The sequence below is a fragment of the Natrix helvetica genome (assembly GCF_964273705.1).
Source record: "Natrix helvetica genome assembly, chromosome: Z".
NCBI lineage: Eukaryota > Metazoa > Chordata > Lepidosauria > Squamata > Natricidae > Natrix > Natrix helvetica.
This window is the reverse complement of record NC_138554.1, coordinates 134,518,939-134,542,125: the sequence shown is the minus strand read 5'-3', so window position 1 is coordinate 134,542,125 and position 23,187 is coordinate 134,518,939.

The following is a 23,187-nucleotide window of genomic DNA, read 5'->3' as shown; positions in this document are numbered from 1 at the left end:
AGATTTGTAAACCCTGCAGCCATTTGGTACGAGCAAAGAACAATGCAACACACATTTTTTAAAAAATTAAAACAATGCTTTTCCTTCCTATCCTAACATACCTTCCCTAAAAAAGGCTTTATTACTATTGATACACTCATCCTCTGTCCTTGCCTGCTGAATTTGGGCATTTAACTTGGAAAAGGCTAAAAATGGATAATGAGTTTTTTTCCCCAGTCAATTGTTTCTGAATGTCGATACAAAGCCAGCATCTCCAACTCACAATATCATTATGCAATCAATAGCAATTAGAATCTCATCAAGCCCTGGATTTTAATCATTCACACCAAAATACCCATTGTTGCATTGTTGTATGTAAATATCTGAAAGAGCTTGGCTGGTTGACAGAATTAAGGGCTGTTTTGTTCAGAGAAGTGGGAAGGCCACCGTTGCTTACAAAGAACCTGCGAAAAGTTATGAAGAACCTGCGAAAAGATTTGTCGACTTACAGCCATTCATTTAGTGACTGTTTGAAGTTATAGCGGCACTGAAAAAAAGTGATTTATTATGACCCCATTTTGCAATCTTTCTTGCCGCAATTGTTAAATGAATCACTGCCATTGTTAAGTTAGTAGCACGGTTGTTAAGTGAAACTGGATTCTCCAATGACCTTGCTGATCAGAAGGTCGCAAAAGGGGGATTGCGTGACCCCAGGACACTGCAACCGTCTTAAGTACATGCCAGTTGCCAGGCGCCTGGATTTTGATCACGTGACCACGGGCAAAAGTCATAAGTGTGAAAAATGAAGAACCTGCAAAAAGAATTGTGGACTTACAGCCATTCATTTAGTGACTGTTTGAAGTTATAGTGGCACTGAAAAAAAGTGATTTATTATGACCACTTTTCACACTTACAACCACTGCAGCGTTCCCATGGCCACGGGATCAGAATTCAGGTATTTGGCAACTCAGACATATTTGTGATGGTTGCAGTGTCCCAGGGTCATCTGATCATCTTTGGTGATCTTCTGGCAAGCAAAGTCAATGGGGAAGTCAAATTCATTTAGTAATCCTGATACCAACTGCAGTGATTCCCTGAATAATTGTGGCAAGAAAGGTCGTAAAATGAGACAAAACTCACTTAACACCTGTCTCATTTTTCTGGGCATAATTTGAGGATTATCTGTATATGTAGGTCGGGATTGAACTATGGTGGTCTCTAATCTTGTTTGCTTGCTGTTATTACTGAGTCAGGAGGTGAAATGTTTGCATACAAGTAACCAGAGGTGAGATTCAGCAGGTTCTGACCAGTTCTGGAGAACCGGTAGCAGAAATTTTGAGTAGTTTGGAGAACTGGTAAATACCACCTCTGACTGGCCTTGCCCCCATCTATTCTCTGCCTCCCGAGTCCCAGCTGATCGGGAGGGAATGGGCATTTTGCAGTAACCTTACCCTGCCACACCCACAAAGCCACACCTACCAAGTCACGCCCACAAAACCGGTAGTAAATTTTGTTTGAATCCCACCACTGTTGATATCCCAAAGGTTCATTGCTATCTAAGGGAGGATAGGCTGATTTACTTTGTGGAGAATTGCTTACTTTCTAGGTAGGTCAACATTAAGCCAGGAACCAACAAAGGTGAGGATTTGCAAGCTAGGATCCCCTCAGAGGGTTGCATGCTTCTTGCAATTACTAAGCCATGCCCACCAAGCCAAACCATGCCCACAGTAGTAAAAATTTTTGAATCCCACCACTGCAAATAACCAAGCTCAGAGAGCACCAAAGATTCCAAAGAAATTTCTCACTCAAAGCATTAATGACCAGGCATCTAATATTGTGGTTTGGACACTTCTTATGGAGACTCAATTCCCATGAGACTCCATAATACTTGGAAAAGGTGAAAGAGAAAGAATTCAGCTTTAATGGTTTTGATTACAACAGTAATTAAGGCACCATGCAGAACTCTTAAAGACAAAACTGAAGGCAAATCTTTCCGGAGATAATTTATCCAAGTGTCACGAAGAGTTCCAACTGACCTGATGACACTCAATCAATCAATCAGAGATTCAAATTATTATTAATTCAACACAAATGATTATTTTACATCAATTGGATACCTATTCAGCTTTTGAGAGAGAAGTTATTCCTGTATTAACTTTGACCTCGAAGACTTATTGATTTTTGTAGATACACATATTCTTTTGAACAGTCCGCTAATGGTTGGGACATTAATAGGAGGACAATGGAAATGAACATTGTGTACTTCAGGAAAAGACTGTTATTATGCATTTGGAAGGATAGCCATTAGCCATCAATTATACAATAGCCTAAGTTATTTGTTCTCCAAGCTGGGATACCCACAGTGGAGTATAGAGAGCACATTGCAAAATATTAGTATATGTATATACATACATTTTTATGATAAAAACAAATAAATTAAGTCACACCGATACTTTGTGTGTGTGTGTGTGTGTGTGTGTGTGTGTACATTTAAAGGAACGTGGTGGCTCAGTGGCTAAGACACTGAGCTTGTTGATCAGAAAGATTGGCAGTTCGGCGGTTCAAATCCCTAGCGCCGCATAACAGAGTGAGCTCCCGCTACTTGTCCCAGCTTCTGCCAACCTAGCAGTCCAAAAGCATGTAAAAAATACAAGTAGAAACATTGGGACCACTTTTGGTGGGAAGATAACAGCGTTCAGTGCAACTTCTGCGTTTAGTCATGCCGGCCACATGATCGCGGAGGCGTCTTTGGAAACAGAGGTGAGCACCGCCCCCTAGAGTCGGAAATGACTAGCATGCATGCGCAGGGGAACCTTTACCTTGTATGCATGCATGTATGTATGTATGTATATGTATATATGTAAGGAATATATATATAACTCAATTTATGACCAGTTGCTTAGCAATTGTTCAAAGTTATGACAGACACCAAAACGTACTTAATACTTATGGCCCCAATTCAAAGTTCCTTTTTCATTATTATTGATAATCTTTATTATTTTTATATATTATTATTATTATTGGTTTTCTTGTTAACTATTTTGTTATTGTCATAGTATATAGATGTCAGGCTAACAATTTGTAAACACATTTGGTAATTGAGTAGTTTAAAATTCTTTTGGCCTTTTTGTAAGAGGTGGAAGATTAATGTTGCTGTATTATATTAATCAGCATTCAACTAAGGAAAGATGTTATGTATATATGTGTTTGCTTTTTTTGCAGGATACTTTTTAATGCCTTGTTTGTTGTGTTTTTCTTTTTTTCCTCTTTTCTTTTTTTAAAAAAAATATTTTGGTGGCTCGTAGTTTAATTTTTCTTGAATAAACTAAATATTAATTGAAGTCTTGATGGCTGTGCCCCCTATTCCTCATGGTCAAATGATAGCAACTTAGAAGCTCAGAAATAGGCCCATATTTATCCCTGTTTGCATTGTTCTACAGTCAGTTAACAACATTTTTCTCCAAAAGCCAGCTGGTGACTTTTGGTAAAAAAAAAAAATGCCCATTGCATACAATGACTCTGCTTAAAGACTAAGGCATTTGCTCAATGACCATGCACTCACTTAGCAACCAAAATGATTCACTTAACCGTTATATAAAAAATATTATAAATCAGATCAGTCACATGATAACTCACTTAATGGCCATCACAACTTATGACTGCAATTCCATATGCAACTTCAGTCATAAGTTGCAGCTACCTCTAGGTATGCACACAGATACTGCATACACAGAGTGGATATATATTTCCTGGAGTTTATATTTTATAATGCACATATTATCTTACAAACTACAACTGAACCAAAAATTTATGTTGCTCAGCGAGACCGTTGTTAAGTGAATTTTGCCCCAGTTTACAATCTTTCTTGCCACAATTGTTACATGAGTCACTGCCACAGTTGTTAAGTGAATCTGGCTTTTCCAATGACCTTGCTGATCAGAAGGTCGCAAAAGGGGATTGCGTAACTCCAGGACATTGGGGACCGTGCAACAGTCATAAGTATGAAAAATGGTCGTAAGTCACTTTTTTTCCAGTGCCATGGTCACTGAATGAGCTGTTGTAAATCAAGGACTACCTGTAACGGCTCTGAACAAAACATTTGGAGATCATGAGTCTACAGAACTGACTTTGCATTTTACATTCAGTCAAGGATTTTCTGGGAGGATGTCCTGACTTTAAGAACGGGATGGAAATTTGAAATGCAAATATTAATTTATCTGTTTGCTGCTGCATTTTCCTTTATTATTAAAGAAACTGACTGGAATATTAATAATTAATTGTGGAACACACTACATGTTACACATTATGCATGTAAAAATCGAAGTTCTACATTTTGGCAGAAAAGCTCTTATTTTTATTTTTGCAAAGAAAATAAAAGATATGTATGTATGTATGTATGTATGTATGTATGTATGTATGTATATGTATGTTTTCCTAGATTTTCACGAATGTAGGTATGTTGGTCTTGTTGTATTCGGGCCTTTCCCCCTGTAAGATTGAAATTGTCTTGGCAACGTTTCAGTGAGGTCTCACCCGCCATCTTCAGGCTGGTGTTTTGGGCTTAAAGCATGATCGGAGCTAGAGGGACAATCTCAATCTTACCTGGGAAAAGACCCAAATACAACAAGACCAGCATATATATATAGAAAAACAATTGCCAACCTAATCCAAAGGGAGACTCCCCCAAAAAACCAAGACACAGAACAGGACAACGGCATCGCCCTCCTCCCTTACATCAAAGGCACCACAGATAAAATCAGCAAAATTCTCCACAAACACAATATTAAGACAGCCTTCAACACTGACCAAAAAATAGCCAACATCTTAAGAAACCCCAAAGACAAAATCCAGCTAGAAAACCAAGGAGCCTACGAAATACCATGCAAAATCTGCCCTACAACATACATAGGACAAACGAACAGGAGAATAAATGCACGCATCGCAGAACACAAGAACGCAGTAAGAAAAAAAGAAAAAACTTCCTCCCTTTTCCAGCACCTTAAAGCTACAAGACATGAAATTAATTTTGAAGGAACCAGGTTAATCTCCAAAGCTGAACACTTCAACAAGAGAATAATTATGGAAGCTATCGAAATAGAGAAACATCCCCACAACATGAATAAATGATATCTCCCGCCTACCAGACATCTGGAAATCAGCCCTGGTAAACAAACGAGCCCCACCCATCACCCAGGCCGTTACCACACAAAACAACAACGGACACACAGCCAGCACCCATCAGCACCAATTTACCAATCATGATACAGCCACACATCCAATCAATCCACTTGCTGAAACAAAGCCAGCACTCCACACACCTCCACCAAGATTTGTAGAGGGATGGCAGCTCTGATCATGCTTTAAGCCCAAAACACCAGCTGAAGATGGCGAGTGAGACCTCGCCAAAATGTTGCCAAGACAATCTCAATCTTACACGGGAAAAGATCCGAATACAACAAGACCAGCATACCTACACCCCTGAAAATCTACGACACATTTTGTTTATTTTTCCTGTGGACACTTCAGAATTGAGAGATGAGTGGGGAAAAAAACACGTAAGGGGTTTGAAACTAAGTACCAGACTGGGCAAAATCTGTTGGAATTTAATTTTTAAAAAATCCTTTTCTGACATTTTTCAAAAGCAAAGTCTCAGTTTCTGTCACCATCAAATGTCTGCTGAGCCTGATTTAATATCTAATAAGATCCCTCCATTTTCCCCCCCCTGCCCACTTTTTCTGGAACTGATCGATTGAAATGAAAGAGGAAATGGAACCTCAGAAGTGAAATGTGTGCTAAGACATTTGTACTACAACTGTTAAAAAGAACTGCTAAATGCTACGGAGAACTCTTGCTCCGTCTGTTCCCCACCCCCCCCCAATATTCTCTTTCAATTTGATGAGTGCGAGGGTGCTTTAAATTTGCTTTTTTGTATGCAAAGGACAGAATAGTGGAGAAATTGTCACACTTGATCAAAGGCTCTTCCTTACACATCCGTGGTCGTTCCACCAATTAAGGAGATTTCAGAGTTCAAAGATCAAGAAAAGAACCCAAAATCACCTTTTCCGTGGATCTCCAATGAGACAGTAAGCTCAAAAAACATCACCAAGAAAATTTCAAAGGAATTCTTAAACATGGTGGGAATAAGGTAGAAAAACAAATGTTTCTTCCATTGGAGAACTTTTTACGAGAGTTTTTTTCAGGTTGGAGAATGGGGGGGGGGGGGCACCACCCAAAAACACTGTTCTCCATCCTTTCCAACCAAAACATCAGTTCAAAAATGCTCCCGAGAGAATTTGAAAAGGATTGTCAAAACCCTGAAAACAAGAGACAGGCCTATTTTGCAGGGAACGCAAATCTGTAATAGTACAAGTGGTCCCTGGTTTACAACCATAATTGAGCCCAAAATTTATGTTGAAAAGCAAGGCAGTTATTAAGTGAGTTTTGCCTAATGTTATGACATTTCCTGCCACAGTTGTTAAGCGAATTGCTGCAGGTGTTAGCTTAGTAGCACGGTTGTTAAGTGAATCTGGCTTCCCCATTGACTTTGCTTGTCAGGTAGTCACTAAAGTGGATCACATGACCCCGGGACTCTGCAGCCGTCATAAGTATGAGTCAGTTGCCAAGAGTCTGAATTTTAATCATGGTACCATGGGCATGCTGCAACAGTTAAAACAGAATAGAATGGAATGGAATGGAATGGAATGGAATGGAATGGAAGGGAAGGGAAGGGAAGGGAAGGGAAGAGAAGAGAAGAGAAGAGAAGAGAAGAGAAGAGAAGAGAAGAGAAGAGAAGAGAAGAGAAGAGAAGAGAATTCTTTATTGTCCAAGTGTGATTGGACACATAAATAATTTGTCTTTGGTGCATAAGCTTGCAGTGCAAATAAATAAAAAATAAAATAAAATACATTCATCAAGAATCATAAGATACAACACTTAATCATAGGTTACTAATAAGCAATCAAATCATTCTAGGAAACAAATAAAACAATATAAAATGTAAAGATACAAGCAACATGGTTATAGTCATAAGTGGGAAGAGATAGGTACTAGGAAGGAAGAGAAGAAGAATAGTAATGAAGTCTTTTCGTAACTGTGAAAACCAATCATAAGTCACTTTTTTCAGCGCAGTTGTAACTTCGAATGATGACTAAGTGAACAGTTATAAGTCAGGGACTATTTGTACAAGGTAGGTTTCCGTCATCTGAATCTGAACACTGAAAAATATGGAAAGAAATAGGAATCACTCTTGCAAACAACAATGATCTCCCAACTACCTTTTAATTCAATCTGGAGTCTTTGCTCCCAGTGTTTCAACATATGGTCTAGCTCTTTTATCTACTAATGAATTGAACAGCAGCACTAAATCTAAGGCCTAAATCTCTCCTGCAGGACATTTGCTGAATTATGGGACTGACACCTGTGTGGCTTAATGCTACCCTCACTTCCACCAGGCAAAAAATGGAAGGCATTTCTGGCGAAGAGCGAAACTCAAAGAGAACCTTTGTGTAGCAGGTTAAGAGTGTCACATTGTGCAAGGGAATGCGTTTTAGGTTGAAGACTTTGACTGCTGTAGCCAGAGCTTTGCGCAAGAGATAAGGTTTTATTGGCTTTTAATGTTTGCATAAGCCACCCGGAGTCCCTTCGAAGTGAGGCGGATGACAAGCAAATCTAATAAACTTAAAAATAATTAAACAAATAAATATATGAGGTTACAGCGGTGTTTTTTTGTGATTTATGCAGCTTTTAAAAAGACAATCTCAACCATGTCTGGATTCATATAGTAAGTAGGAACAAGTTGTGTTAATATCTGTTTGGGCAGCCACCAGCATCTATGCCTGCCCTTTGCGTGCAGCCTTCATTAACAGCTATAGCTAGTCCTTGACTTACAACAGTTCATTTACTGACCATTCGAAGTTGCAAAGGCACTGAAAAAAGTGACAAGAGCTTTTCACTCTTAACGGCCATTTCAGCATTTCCTTGGTCACATGATTAAACTTCAGATGCTTGGCAACTGACTCATATGTCAGGTTTCCTAAAAATACCCTAATTGCTTCATGAGTATCGAGCCAGGTTTCAATACAAAACCAGTCATTTATTAGGAGCATTAGGCAAGGCCTTTTCACAGTCAGATCTAAGCTTTGTTTGAGTTATAGCTGAACTTTACCCCTGTTCCTTCCCTCCCCTCAGTCTGTGTCATAAATCACATTTCCCAATGAGGTGCACCCCTCCCAAGCCTGCTGCAGTAATCTGAGATCCAACTCTAGCCAAAAGTATGCGTTGAATGCGCTCCTCCCCCTCCCCTCACTATGGCAACGTTAGGACATATTTATGACAGTTTCACAAGTCCCTTGGGATCATGTGATCCGCTTCTGCAATCTTCTGACAGTCAAAGACAAGGAGGGAAGACAGATTCACTTCACAACCATGTCACGGACTTACCAACTGTAGTGATTCACTTAACAACTGTGGCAAGAAAGGTGGTAAAACAGGGTAAAACCCACGTAACAAATGTTTCACTTAGCAACAGAAATGTTGGGCCCATTTGTGGTCGTAAGTCAAAGAATATTTGTGGGGTCTTGTAGTCACATGACTGGGATTTAGAACATTTTTGCCTAAAAGCCATAATTTACTGCCAGTTTTTGGCAAAGACACCCCATAGCAAACAATAGGTTTGCTTAATGACCATGGTGTTTGCTTAACAACTGTGCATTCACTTGAAGACCATAGTGACTCATTTAATAGCTGTGATTTAAAAAAGGTAAAATCGGTCATGTGATGACCTGCTTTATGACCGTCATGACTTAAAAACATAATGGGCAGGCTCCCTAACTATTTGCTATGTAATTATTCCAAGTTAACCCAAAGGTAACCTTTTTCTTTCACCTGGACTTTCTGATTTTTCTTTGAATTATGTTTCACTTCTCATCCAAGAAGGGAATGGGGGAATCTTGTACAGAGATACTTTGGTACTCAACTGCTTTGAAACTCATTAAATTTGGTACTCAATGGATTCTGATTAGAACATTTTATCCAATATTTGTCTTTTGTTTAGTACTCAAAATGCAGGCTAAAGTTCCTGATTGATACCTTTCCAGGTGAAACAAAAGATTGACACATGTGTCACGCAGTAACTCTTGTCCTCTGCACATCTCCTTGTAGTCTTATCTTAGCTTCATATTGTGCATTTTTGTCAGTACAAGTGAAGATTTCATTTTATTTAATGTAAGTGTTTATTAATTTTTAGGTTTATTTCTCATGCAAAGTAACAATACACAACCCTATCTTTGTTATGTATTGTCTTAAAATTGTACATTGTCTTTGGTTTGGGAATGCATTAAATTTATTGACATTATTCCTTATGTGAAAAAAATGTCTGATATCATCCAGCCAGTTTACATGCCGAAGACAGGACTAGAAAATGACTCCTGGTGATTGGTTCAATATCACCCAACTGATTTTCATACTTTAGGCGAATTAGAACTCACTGTCTCTTGGTGATTGGTTCAATATCATCCAGCCAGTTTTCATGCTGAAGGCGGGACCAGAAAATGACTCGTGATGATTGGCTCAGTCACCTGCAAGCTTTCATGTCTAAGGTGGGACTTCAACTTACAGTCTCATACTTTCTAGCCTTTCTACTTTAATCGCTAAACAGTTGACAGAACAATTAATCAGTGTTAACTTCATTTTTCTGATTACAAGGTACACTGTCAGTCAGCAATGATCTCCTACAGAGTCGGGATATACCAATGCCTGTATTTAATCTCCCAAATGCATTTTTAAAAAGTGTACAATGCACATTATAATCCCTTCTGTGGAATTTTGCACAGTTCACCATGCAAAAATAGATATGCACATAAATGCACATAGTAGGGAAAAATGCATCATTTTTCTACAAAGCATCACAAACATTCCATTTATCTATTTATTTATTCAACATTTATATAACTGCTTGTCTTATATGAAATTCTGGATGGCTCTCAATCTATTGTATGTGTGTGTGTGTGTGTGTGTGTGTGTGTGTGTTGTATTTGTACTGATAAATAAATAAAGGGAGACTAGTATAGATCTATTTCGAGCTAATTAGCTCTCATCAGCTAGCCATACCCTTACTGGGATTTGAACCTGGGCTGTATTATATATTAGGCAGGAGTCTTAGCCACTAAGCCACAGGCTCTCCTCCTTATCAGTTGAGCCAGGGAAATAGGTATGTATTTGTGTTACAACCCCTGGTATGCCTAAATATGGGAGGAAGCTCACTACTCCCTCTTTCTGTCCTTCGGCTCATCACAGAAGACCATGCAGACAGAAAACCATATTTTTATTTTTAATGTTGCCTTTTTATATTTGTGTTGTATTTGTGCTGATAAATAAAAGGGAGACTTTATTTATTTGAGCATACCAGGGGTTGTAACACACACACATACATACATAAATACATACATGTATGTATGTGTGTTACAACCTCTGGTATGCCCAAATATGGGAGGGAGCTCACTACTCCCCCTTTCTGTCCTTCGGCTCATTACAGAAGACCATCCAGGCAGAAAACCATATTTTTATTTTTAATGTTGCCTTTGCTATGTTTGTGTTGTATTTGTGCTGATAAATAAATAAAGGGAGACTAGTATAGATCTATTTCAAGCTATTTTAGCTCTCATCAGCTAGCCATACCCTTACTGGGATTTGAACCTGGGCTGTATTACATATTAGGATATTACATATCCTGCTTAATATGTAATACAGCCCCCCCCCCCCCCCCACACACATATATATATATATATATATATATATATATATATATATATATATATATATATATATATATATATATATATATATATATATATATATATATATATGGAGCGCATAATACCACGGTACGTGCATGATGGAAATATGTAATCAATTTTATCGTTACATAAGAGGAGGCAGGAAAAGAGAATGTTTGCCTTATACACACCCACTGCCTAACTTGGGAAAAAGACTTACAAAAAAAAATGTATTTGAAAAGATTGGATTAAAATGGGCAACATATTCCTGCTTAATTCATACTTCTTGAACCAAAAGCAAAGCATTTTATAAAAACTATAAGAGAAGAATTGTTCATTTCTAAAAAAAACCATCGTTTTGGCTGCTCACAGAGCCTCCTGGAACCAATTCATCAGGGGTGAAATTCAGCTGGTTCTGACCGGTTCTGGAGAACCGGTAGCGGAAATTTTGAGCAGTTCGGAGAACCGGTAAATACCACCTCTGACTGGCCCCACCCCCATCTATTCTCTGCCTCCCGAGTCCCACCTGATCAGGAGGGAATGGGGATTTTGCAGTAACCTTCCCCTGCCACACCCACCACACTATGCGCACAGAACTGTAGTAAAAAAAATTGAATTTCACCACTGCAATTCATGATGAGTCCCTAGGTTGCATTGCAAATGGTTATGAGTGTTAAAACAGTTAAGATGCTCAACCAGAGAAATGGGGGGGGGGGGGATATATTGCAGTCATGTGAGTTGGATTGATTATTGTGATTTATTTTGCTGACTGATCAATTCCATTTTTAAATTATCGGGAATTGCTATTAAATTATAGCTCTAGGAATATTGTATTTGCAATTTTGTAATAATATCAATAAAGAAATATGGACGACTTGCTTTGCATTATCAGAAAGCAGTTTAGGGCTGGCTTTTAAAACATTTCTTTACTTGATTTTTTTCCCCCAGCATGTCTGAAAATTCCTTCCAAATTTCTTTTGGTCAACTGGAAGGGGCAGTTGATTCAGAAGAAATACGTTTTAATTTCTTTTAGGGCTAGTGCCCTGTTTTAAAAGGAAAAAAAATATCAGAAACAAACTGCTGGCATTCTGCTCTTAGAACCATTCATTTAGTGACTGAACAGAACAGCATTGAAAAAAATGACATTAGTAGGGTTAATTTGCTCACTGCCTGGAGTGCAATTATGCCATGTCATTTGTTTATTTATTTGCCCAAACCATGTACAAGATAACAGGTATAAGTATGAACATGGACTTGAACAAAGGAAATGAGTACAAATAAATTGGGAAATAGGACAGGGATGGAAAGCACACCTGTCCCCTTTATGGACCTCTTGGGAATGGGGTGAGGTCCACGGTGGACAGTTTAAGATTGAAGCTGTGAGGGTTTGAGGAGGTAACAATGGAGTCAGGTAGAGCATTCCAGACACTGACCACTCTTGCTGAAGTATTTTCTGAATGGAGTTTGGAGCGGTTTACCTTGAGTTTCTATCTATTGTTTGACTGTGTATTATTGGGGTTGAAGCTGAAGCAGCCCTTGACAGGTAATATGCTGTAGCAGACAATTTTGTGTACTATACTAGACCGCAGGTGGCACAGTTCCAGATTGTCCAAGCCCAAAGTTTCAAGCCTGGTGGCATAAGGGATTCTATGGTGAGCAGAGGAGTGGAGGACTCTTCTCGTGAAATACCTCTGGACCTGCTCAATCGCATTAATGCCCCATATACAGTGTGGATTCCAGGCAGATGAGCTGTCAGCCATGACAACTATGGCAGGCTCATTTGTTGAGTCAGGCTTCCATCCTTCCAAAGTTGCTAAAATGGGGACCCAGATTCTTTGGGGGAAATAGGCTGATTCTGTAAACTGTTTAGAAAAAACTATAAAGCACTGTGAAGCAGTATATAAATGCTATTGCTGCTGCTATTATTGCATGCTTACGACCGCTGTAACATCCCCATGGCCACATGAATAAAATTCTGACATTTGGCAACTGGGCATATATTTATGATTCTTGTGACGTCCTTGGATCATGCGATCCCCTTTTGCGACCTCCTGAGAAGCAAACTCAATGGGGAAGCCACTTAACAACCACTGTGTTACTAACTTAACAACTGCAGGGATTCACTCATGGCAAGAAAGGTCATGAAACGGGGCAAAACTGACTTAACATCTATCTTGCTTAGCAACAGATGGACTCAATTGTGGTCATAAGACAAGGACTAGAAGTCTTCTACTGTATCTGAGTTCTTTTGAGAGAACAGACTTTGTGCCAATCAACTGTTGGAAGAAATGTTCTTCTGGGTTCAGTTCCAAGTGGGGAAAAAGAGACTGAAAACATGAAGGCTGCTTGGAAAGATGGTTTAATGGTGGACAGGATCACATGGTTTGAGGTCCTGGGGGGAAAAGTGATCACATGCTTCGAAGTTGTTGAATGGAGAAAAAGAAGCGAAGGGGCTTGCTGAGAGTTTCTAAGTTTTTTATTACTTTCTGTTCGGCCCCACCTCTCTGCTTCCTGTTCCTGTGTAAGAAATGTATTCTGATTGGTTGTCAGACTCCCCAGGAGTCTTAGCTAACCTAGGTTATGTGTCTTTTGAGCTTGGTTGTGTTGCTTGGTGTGTGAGATGGATAAAGGGCTATTGTTATCATGCCTTAATCCCATCACCCTGGAACTGAAGGGAAGAGATCTTGGTTATGTAGAATAGACTGGCTCAGGCATTTTAATGACAAAGGGAGGGGGCTATTAAGAATGAGTCTGTTTCCTGCCTAAAAACACGTTTCCCCATTTCTGATCCAGGGAAATATAATATTCTGCCTTCTTAATATTTCCCAGGATATTTCATTTTTCTATCAGAGGGGTGGGTTTTAAGTTCCTATGCAACGTTTCTGCAAATATCTGTCCCACCTCTTACTATTGCAAGCAGCCCTTGAGAATTCTCCATCTAGGACGACATGATGATATCATCACACATACATTCCAGAGCAAGATGTCATGACGCCAGTATGAAATTTATAGTGGTTCAGTGCTAATTTTGCCAGGTGGGTGTCATTGTCTTAATGCCATTAGTTGTAATGGTATTGGGGGGGGGGGTAGGAAAAACTTTTGGGAGTCAGGGAGAAGAGATGCTGCCTAGATGTCTATGGAGATTCTCAGTCATCCAGGTCATAGTTATCCCAAAGGTGCTTTTTCAAGAGGAAGCTGGACTGTCTGGTTTTTTTTCTTTTCTTTTGAAGACGTTTCGCTTCTCAGAGAATGCAAATGTCCAGCTGTCTGCAAGGAGTATAAATCCTTCCGTTCCCCACCATGCAGTCAGAGCTGAAGAAGCTTCTTGGATGGAAGTGAAACATCTTGAGAGAAAAATCAGAAAGTCCCATTGCCTCTTGAAAAAAGCAAATTTGGAATGAGATGCTGCCTAGGGGACAGTCAGAGAAGAATAATAAGAAATGATATGAAATTATATTTGGGTGTGCGGAAACACCATCCCAGTAAAACATAAACTGAGATTTGAAAGAGACACCTATAATAATAGAAAAAGAAAGAGAGAGAGGAGGAGAGAACGAGAGGAAGAGGAGGGAAGGAAGAAAGAGGTAAGGAGAAGAGGATGGGAGGGAGAGAAAGAGAAAGAGAGAAGGTAGGAAGGGGAAGGGGAAGAGTAGGAGTAATACAATACAATACAATACAATACAATACAATACAATACAATACAATACAATACAATACAATACAATACAATACAATACAATACAATACAATAGTAGAGTTGGAAGGGACCTTGGAGGTATTCTAGTCCAACCCCCTGCCTAGGCAGGAAACCCTATACCGTTTCAGACAGATGGCCATCCAACATCTTCTTAAAGACTTCCAGTGTTGGGGCATTCACAACTTCTGGAGGCAAGCTGTTCCACTGATTAATTGTTCTAACTGTCAGGAAGTTTCTCCTTAGTTCTAAGTTGCTTCTCTCCTTGATTAGTTTCCACCCATTGCTTCTTGTTCTACCCTCAGGTGCCTTGGAGAATAGTTTGACTCCCTCTTCTTTGTGGCAACCCCTGAGATACTGGAACACTGCTATCATGTCTCCCCTAGACCTTCTTTTCATTAAACTAGTCATAGCCAGTTCCTGCAACCGTTCTTCATATGTTTTAGTCTCCAGTCCCCTAATCATCTTTGTTGCTCCTCTCTGCACTCTTTCTAGAGTCTCCACATCTTTTCTACATATTGGTGACAAAAACTGAATGCAGTATTCCAAGTGTGGCCTTCCCAAGGTATTATAAAGTGGCATTAACACTTCACGTGATCTTGATTCTCTCCCTCTGTTTTAGCAGAATTTGTGCCCAGTCTTGTCTCCCTATCTTTGACTTGTTGGGAGTCTAGAGCAATAAAGACAGACAGAAAAAGAGATTTTAAAGAAAATATTTGGATAGCCAAGAGACAAGCTATTCCCCCTAAGCAGAGCAAACCAGAAATGGAATCATCGTCTGCAGATGCAAAAGTTTGGACCAAGTTGGTGTTTTTTTTGTTTTTTTTTACATCTGATTGAAATGGATGCTTGCGGAATGGAGGAAAAACACAACACGCAGAGAGGAATTTAGCTTTCCCGCGCAGGGGCTCATTCAGAATTCCTGAATTGCTGGAAACGGATAGAAAGACTATCATGCCAACCGAGCAGGGCAGAAACAGACAGACAGAGTCAAAGGGAGAGATGGAAACAGCAACATTTGAATGAGATGGACTGCTTTCAGACGAAGGCGGTCATGCTAATACAATGTCACAAATGAGTGAAGGAGAATTGTTAACATATCCATGGTCAATTGGGCAGCGAGACACTTAAAGGACTGGTTATTTTCTCACTAGTTGCCTTCTGATTGTTGCTTTTAAAAAAACAGCAGATAGAGAGGAAGCCAAGAAAGGTTCGCTGAAGTGCATCCTTTGAAACAACACCTGTTACAAACACCGCTCATGATACCTGAAGATCTCTCTCTCTCGGAGATGGGGCTACCATTTTGCATCCAGGTGGAATACCTTAGAAAGCACCCCTTTTAATTACAGCTAATCCTAGGTTTATGATCACACGTGGATCACAATTCCTCTTGCTAAGCAAGAGCCTCCCTTGTTCAGTGTGTCACACCCAATTTTATGACCTCTTATTGACACTGTCATTAAGCGAATCATGCAGCTGTTAAATAAACCAGCTAAAGTTATTTGTAAAAATAATAAAGGTGGGATAGAAATAAATAAGGGAATTCGGTGGCCCAGTGACTAAGACACTGAGTTTGTCAATCAGAAATGTTGGCAGTTCGGCGGTTCGAATCCCTAGCATCGCATCACAGAGTGAGCTCCCGTTATTTGTCCCAGCTTCTGCCAACCTAGCAGATCGAAAGCACATAAAAATGAAAGTAGAAAAACAGGAACCACCTTTGGTGGGAAGAAAACAGCGTTCCGTGCGCCTTCGGTGTTTAGTCATGCCGGTCACATGACCATGGAGATGTCTTCGGACAGCGGTGGCTCTTCAGCTTTGAAACAGAGATGAGCACCGCCCCCTACAGTCAGGAATGACTCACACATATGTGTGAGGGGAACCTTTACCTTTAGCTTGGAAATAAATAAAAAGAAAAGGGTGGGGCAGAGAAGTGGGTAGCATAGGGTCATGACGAAAAATAGATGCCATTGAATTGAAATATTGTTTAACAGGAAGCAAAACCAGCACATGTTTATCCTGACATGCTCTTATAAAAATTGCAATTTTTTTCCTTCTATTAAACCAGAAAAAAGGAGATGTAGTGGCAACCTCGGGGGGAGGGCGACTGGAAGACCACACTCAATAATTTGCAGGGGCTACAGGCTAAGACGCCTGTCCTAGTGAGCTTTGATCCAGAAATGAAGCCACAACGTAGAGTTTATATTTCAATAAGAGTTGCTAATCCTAGTTTCTTGACAAGATTCCTTCATGAAAATGATGACGACGTGTTCAGAGGCGCCCTTAATATTCCGTAAATCTTGCAATAACCATTTGTAAGATGATGTGTTATTATCCTCATTACATTGCAAAGGAGAGTTTAAGACTGAGAGATAATGGCTAGCCTAAGGCATTTGCTGATAAAAATAAGGCATTCCGTCTAGGTGCCCAGCTAGGTGATTTTATGGCCCTGTTCATGCAGCACCCTGTTGCCAGAAGAGGCCACTTATATTCCTCCAGGGCTCTGAGATGTTGGGCATAAAAGGCATAATTTTACTCTGTGGTTTCTTCACAACACCTGGTATTTAAAACTATATTTCCCCTATTTCTCAAAATTCCATGATTTTTTTCCTCCTCTAAGTCATACTTTGCTCTGGCCCTCAAATATAATGGCTATAGTCCTAGACAGCTGATTGAATTCCAGCATTCTGATGATGTCCATCGCTGGGTATCTCTGTTTGATCTATCTTTTTTTTTTTTTAAAGAAGATTAGGAAGTTGGCCCTAGCTGTCTTTTTAATTTCCCCAATGCAGCACAGCTTTAGGACAGAATAACAGAGTTGGAAGGGACTTTGGAGGTCTTCCAGTTCAACCTTCTGCCCAGACAGGAAACTCCATAGCATTTCAGGAAAGTGGTTGTCCAATCTCTTCTTAAAAACTTCCATTGTTGGAGCAACCACAACTTCTGGAGGGAAGCCATTCTGTAGATTAATTGTTCTCCCTGTCAGGAAATTTATCCTTAGTTCTAGGTTGCTTCCCTCCATGTTTAGTTTTCACTCATTGCTTCTTGTCCTACCTGCATGTGCTTTGGAGAATAGCTTGACTCCCTCTTCTTTGTGGCAACCCCTGAGATATTGGAAGACTGCTATCATGTCTCCCCTGGTCCTTCTTTTCATAAGATTAGACAAGGTGGTTTTCAAAAATTTTTAGAACCTCTTCAGTAGGAATCGCCTGCTTTGTGGGAGTGGCTTGCCGGCCAGGTGGGAGTAGTTTGCCAGTCATGTGACTGAGTGGGAGTGGCTTGCCAGCCAGGTGGGAGTAGCTTGCCAGTCATGTGACTGAGTGGGAGTGGCTTGCCAGTCATGTGACTGGGTGGGTATGGACAACTTGTAAAATTTGGTGAAACTCACTTAACAATGCTCTTGCTTAGCAACCAAAATGTTGGCTCAGAAACTGGCATTTGAAGCACGCAAGTCTTAAAGCTGTCAAATTACAAGACTCTTGCACCCCTAACCCTTTCAGAAAAATAGCCCCAGGGATGTTCAAACTTGACAGCTTTAAGACTTGTGGACTTCAAATCCCAGCATTCCTCCTCCAGGCATGTTGGCTCAGGAACTCTGGCATTGAAGTATGCAAGTCTTAAAGCTGTCAAATTACAAGACTCTTGCACCCCTAACCCTTTAGAAAAAAACCCCAGGGATGTTCAAACTTGACAGCTTTAAGACTTGTGGACTTCAACTTCTCAGAATTCCTCCTCTCGCTCTTCATCTTGATGATGTGTGGACGGGGGGGGGGGGGAGCTGGAACCGGTTCTAAACGACATTGTAGATTTGTGGAACCTCTTCTATAGGTTAGAACTGGCAGGGACCCACCCCTGATTCAGTTCCTGCAACCGTTCTTCATATGTTTTAGTCTCCAGTCCCCTAATCATCTTCGTTGCTCTTCTCTGCACTCTCTCCAGAGTCTCCATATCTTTTTTATATTCCAGTGATCAAAACTGTGATGCAGTATTCCAAGTGTGGCCTTACCAAATCATTGTAAAGTGATACTAACACATTGTGAACAGTGTGGAAAATTTACTTATAAGCTCCTATCTGTTGCATCCCAGAAGTATCTACAGTGCAAGAAGCACAGAATAAGAAAACTTTCTGTGAGTGGAGGTTTGGCCCCTATCATACTCTTATTTACTTAAAATCCAGCTGGAGGCCAATTGTAATATTATTGATTTAATTAATTAGTTATTTTAGTTATTTGCTTTCATAGTTTGCCTCCCTTGACCTCCTCACACTCACGAACCCCTCCACACCATTATGCCCTTTCTAGGAGCCTGGGGAGGGCGAAAAAGGTCTCTCCCCTCTGAGGTACTCCTGAGGCTGCAAATGGCCTGTTTGCCAACTTCTGGTTGGACCAGAAGGTCCATTTTTCGCTCTCCCCAGGCTTCCAGAGCCTTTCTAGGAACCTGGAAAGGGCAAAAACGGCCTTCCGCACCCCTCCCAAAGGCCCACCAGAGGCCAAAAACAGCCTGTTTCCCAACTTCTGATGGGCCCAGAACAGTGGTGGTATACGACTGGTACGCCCCGGTACGGGCGTACTGGTGCCTGCTGGGAGTACCAGATATCGTTCTGGTACAGTGCTCCGGACAGCTCACCCGCCCGCCCGCTCTCCTTACTGCTATTTGAGTCGATTGGGGCTTTCGTGCACACGCACGGAGCGTACGGTGCCTGTGCGACGCTCCCCCGAACAGCTGGAGCATTGTGGGCGATAAGTAGGTATGTGCACGCTGCGCGCATGGTGCATGCATTCATGTGGTGGACGCCGGGGCCCCGTTGCAGCGTACCGGTTGCAACGGGATCCAGACCCCACCACTGACCTGAAAATCAGCTGGCCAGTGCGCGTTTTCGCACCACAGCCGAGTTTGCGTATCAACTGATATGGCTCCGTCTGTGCCATAGGTTCGCTATTATGGGTCTATAGAGATTCTCAATCAGGTCTTGGTTGTCCCAAAGGTGTTTTTTATTTCCAAAAAGCAACTGGACTTTCTTTGTTTTTCTTTGAAGATCTTTCTTTTCTCCTCTAAAAAGCTTCTTCAGTGAAGCACACACTCAGCAAACGGGTTGTTAAACTGGTAGGATCCCACCCCTGGTTGAAGTCCGCAAGTCTTAAAGATGCCACATTTGGAGATCCTGCTCTAGAGCAGAGGTCACGAACCTTTTGAACCTCAGGGACCACTAAATTCATAATTTTAAATCCTGTGGACCACTAATATGAATTTTTAAAAAAGATAAATAGTATTTAGTGCAATATAAAAAAAAGCAAATAATTTTGTTGCGGACCACCAAAGTTTTTCACTGGTTTATGACCACTGCTCGAGAGAACTCTATAATGAGTGAAGTTGGGGTGTGTGTGTGTGGATGTCCTTATTTTACGCCAAACTCTGTCCTTACAGAATTGCAATTTCAGTCTTTTGCTGTAAAAACTGCCAGAAAACTCAAAACATAAATATAACAACATAGTACTTAGTATAATCAACACGGCTTTTCCAAGTTTATTTATTTATTAATTAACTTTATTATATGCCACCCATCTTACTATGCAAAGCAATTCTGGGTTGCTTTTGCTATCACATGGTCTGTGGTGCATCCTCTTCTTGGACATCATGCACGCATTCTTCTGTCTTAAGGACTAGAAGCTTCAATTTTCCACTAAGATCTTCAAGCTACTGAGTTTTATAAGTCAGGAAATACATTTTTGTGTGTGTTCTCTCCTATATAAATATGCATGACTCTCCCCTCTCTACCCCCCTCTTCCTTTTTCCTCTCTCTCCCTTTCTCCTCTCTCTCTCCTCTCTGTCTCTTTCTCTTCTCTCTCCCCCTCCCTCCTTCCCTCCCCCTCTCTCCCTCTCTCCCCCCCTCTCTCCAATTTTGCTGCATTATTGTCATGAAGATAAAATTTACAACCCCAGCAGCAGAATTCACCATGATAATGTTGATTGATGGGTCTTCTTGGGTTAAAAAGGGAATTGTTGGACACAGCAAAACCCACATCCTCAACACAAGGCAGGCAAACGGCATTTGCTTCAACCGGCCCATTAACACAGAAAAACTCCTTCTACCTTTTGGTGATGGGTGAGAGCAAAGCTTTTACTTATTGGCTCCCTTGTGTGATATAAACCATCATTACAAGATACATTTTCTTTCCATTATACCGTAAGAAAAACCTTCCACCTTCTGACCTAAATATACATTTCCTCCAGGGCATCCTATTTGGTAAAGAACATGGTAGAAATCTAATCTCCTTTTAATCAATAAAACACCAAATGATGTTTCTATTTAATGCAAACTTTGCTCCTTGCCATGTAATGAACCTGTTTCTATTAAGGATACAACCATTAATGGAATAAGTAATGAGCTCCTGCTTAACTTCCTAATGCCACATGCTTCTAATTTCGCTCTGCAGTTTGGTTGTAAAGCTTAGGGAAAGCACTCTAACTGAGGAAATGCAGTGGAAGCTGCCTTTTGGATCATAAAACGTCAATTTCCTGCCTCTGAGGAAGATAAAGATGGTGATGATGATGATGATGACTCTCAGATCTCTGATAGCAATTCATTCTTGATAAGTGGCTCTTATGATGACATATTACTGGAACGCCGAGACAGCCTGCATACAGAAATACCGCTTATACTTAATATTGTTAATGTATTCCACTGCATTTCACGCAGTTCCAACAGGACTTTTGGAAGGGAGTTTGAGCTTTCTGCTTTCTTCCTCCAGCCCCAGTCCTTGTTCCTTGTACGCTGTGACTTCTAGATTGTAAATCTGAGAAACAGGACTTGGTTCCCCACTGTCGAAATTTGCAAGCTGCTTTGATGTTTCGGGGGGTGGGGGGATGATAGAACTCAAGGTTTAGCCTAGTGCCCTTACCTACTACAGGTTAAAGGCAAGATGGCAAGAAAAAACAAAATGCACAGATATACTATAGGTGGTGCCTTGCTCAATAGTAGTAACTGTGAGAGGTGTCTTGGAGTCCTAGTGGACAACCATTTAAATGTGAGCCAGCCGTGTGCAGCAGCTGCCAAAAAAGCCAACACAGTTCTAGACTGCATCAACAGAGGAATAGAATCAAGATCATGTGAAAATACCACTTCATAAGGCCTTGATAAGGCCACATTGGGAATACTGAATCCAGTTTTGGTTGCTGCGGTGTAAAGAAGACGTGGAGACTCTACAAAGAGTGCAGAGAAGAGTCACAAAGATGATGAGGGGACTGGAGACTAAAACATATGAAGAATGGTTGCAGGAACTGGGTATGTCTAGTTTAATGAAAAGAAGGACTAGGGGAGACATGATAGCATTGTTCCAATGTCTCAGGGGTTGCCACAAAGAAGAGGGAGTCAAACTATTCTCCAAGGCACCTGAGGGCAGAACAAGAAGCAATGGGTGGAAACCAATCAAGGAGAGAACCAAGTTAGAACTGAGGAGAAATTTCCGACAGTTAGAACAATTAACCAGTAGAACAACTTGCCTCCCGAAGTTGTGAATGCTACAACACTGGAAGTTTTTAAGAAGATAGCAATAGCACTTAGTCTTCAGTGGTGGGTTCCTACCGGTTCGGCCCGGTTCAGCAGAACCGGTAGTAGCTTGGCGGCCTGGGACCGGCAGCAACCCAGGCCTGCCTTGCCGCAAATTGGTTCTCCCAGTGGCACCATAGGCGCTGCCATCTTGTTTTTTGCTTCTGCGCATGCGCAGAGCAACTTTAGTGGTATGGAGTGCGCATGCGTGCATTGCGCTTCCCTGAGCAAACCAGCAGTAGTCTTTGCGGGAACCCACCCCTGTTAGACATATATACCACTTCACAGTGCTTTATAACCCTATCTAAGTGGTTTACAGAGTCAGCATATCGCCCTCAACAATATGGGTCTTCGTGTTGGATATCCATTTGTCTGAAGTGGTGTAGGGTTTCCTGCCTAAGTTGGAGGTCTTCTAGTTGGACTAGAAGACCTCCAAGATCACTAACCAACTCTCTTATTCTACTCCAGGTCAAAATTGACTTGTCTATGGAGATTCTCGGTCATCCAGGTCATAGTTGCTTTTTCAAGAGGCAACTGGAATTTGTGGTTTTTCTTTTATTTCTTTTATTTCAAAAGCTGGAAGCAAAATAATACACCGCCGGACGAATTAGTGATTAAAAAAACCTTGGATTGTGCAGAGATGGACAAATTAACCCTAAAATTAAAGGACAAAGAAGAATCGGAATACTACAAAATTTGGAATAAGTGGTATGAATGGTTGGAAAATAAGAAAAATAATTAAGGCGAAAACAATATACATAAATAAACATAGAACTGTATATAAAAGTAGGTAAATATGTAAAATATCATAAAAATGTATAGATAAGATGACATAACGATTGCAATATATGGTAAAGAGAGGAAAACATACATAGATATGACGATGTAACATTGTACAAACTGTTGATATAAAGATTGTAATATGTAATGAAAAGACAAAAACAATAAAAATTATTATTAAAAAAAAGTCCAGTTTCCTCTTGAAAAAGAACCCTTGGGTTAAAATTGACTTATGACCACAACTTTATATTGATAGGTGAGACAGTTGTTAAGTGAGTTTTATCCCATTTTACAACCATCCTTGCCACAGTTGTTGAGTGAATCCCTGGCTATTGTTAATAACACAGTTGTTCTATGAATCTGGCTGCCCCATTGGCTTTGCTCGCAAAAGGTGATTACATGATCCCCGGACATTGTGA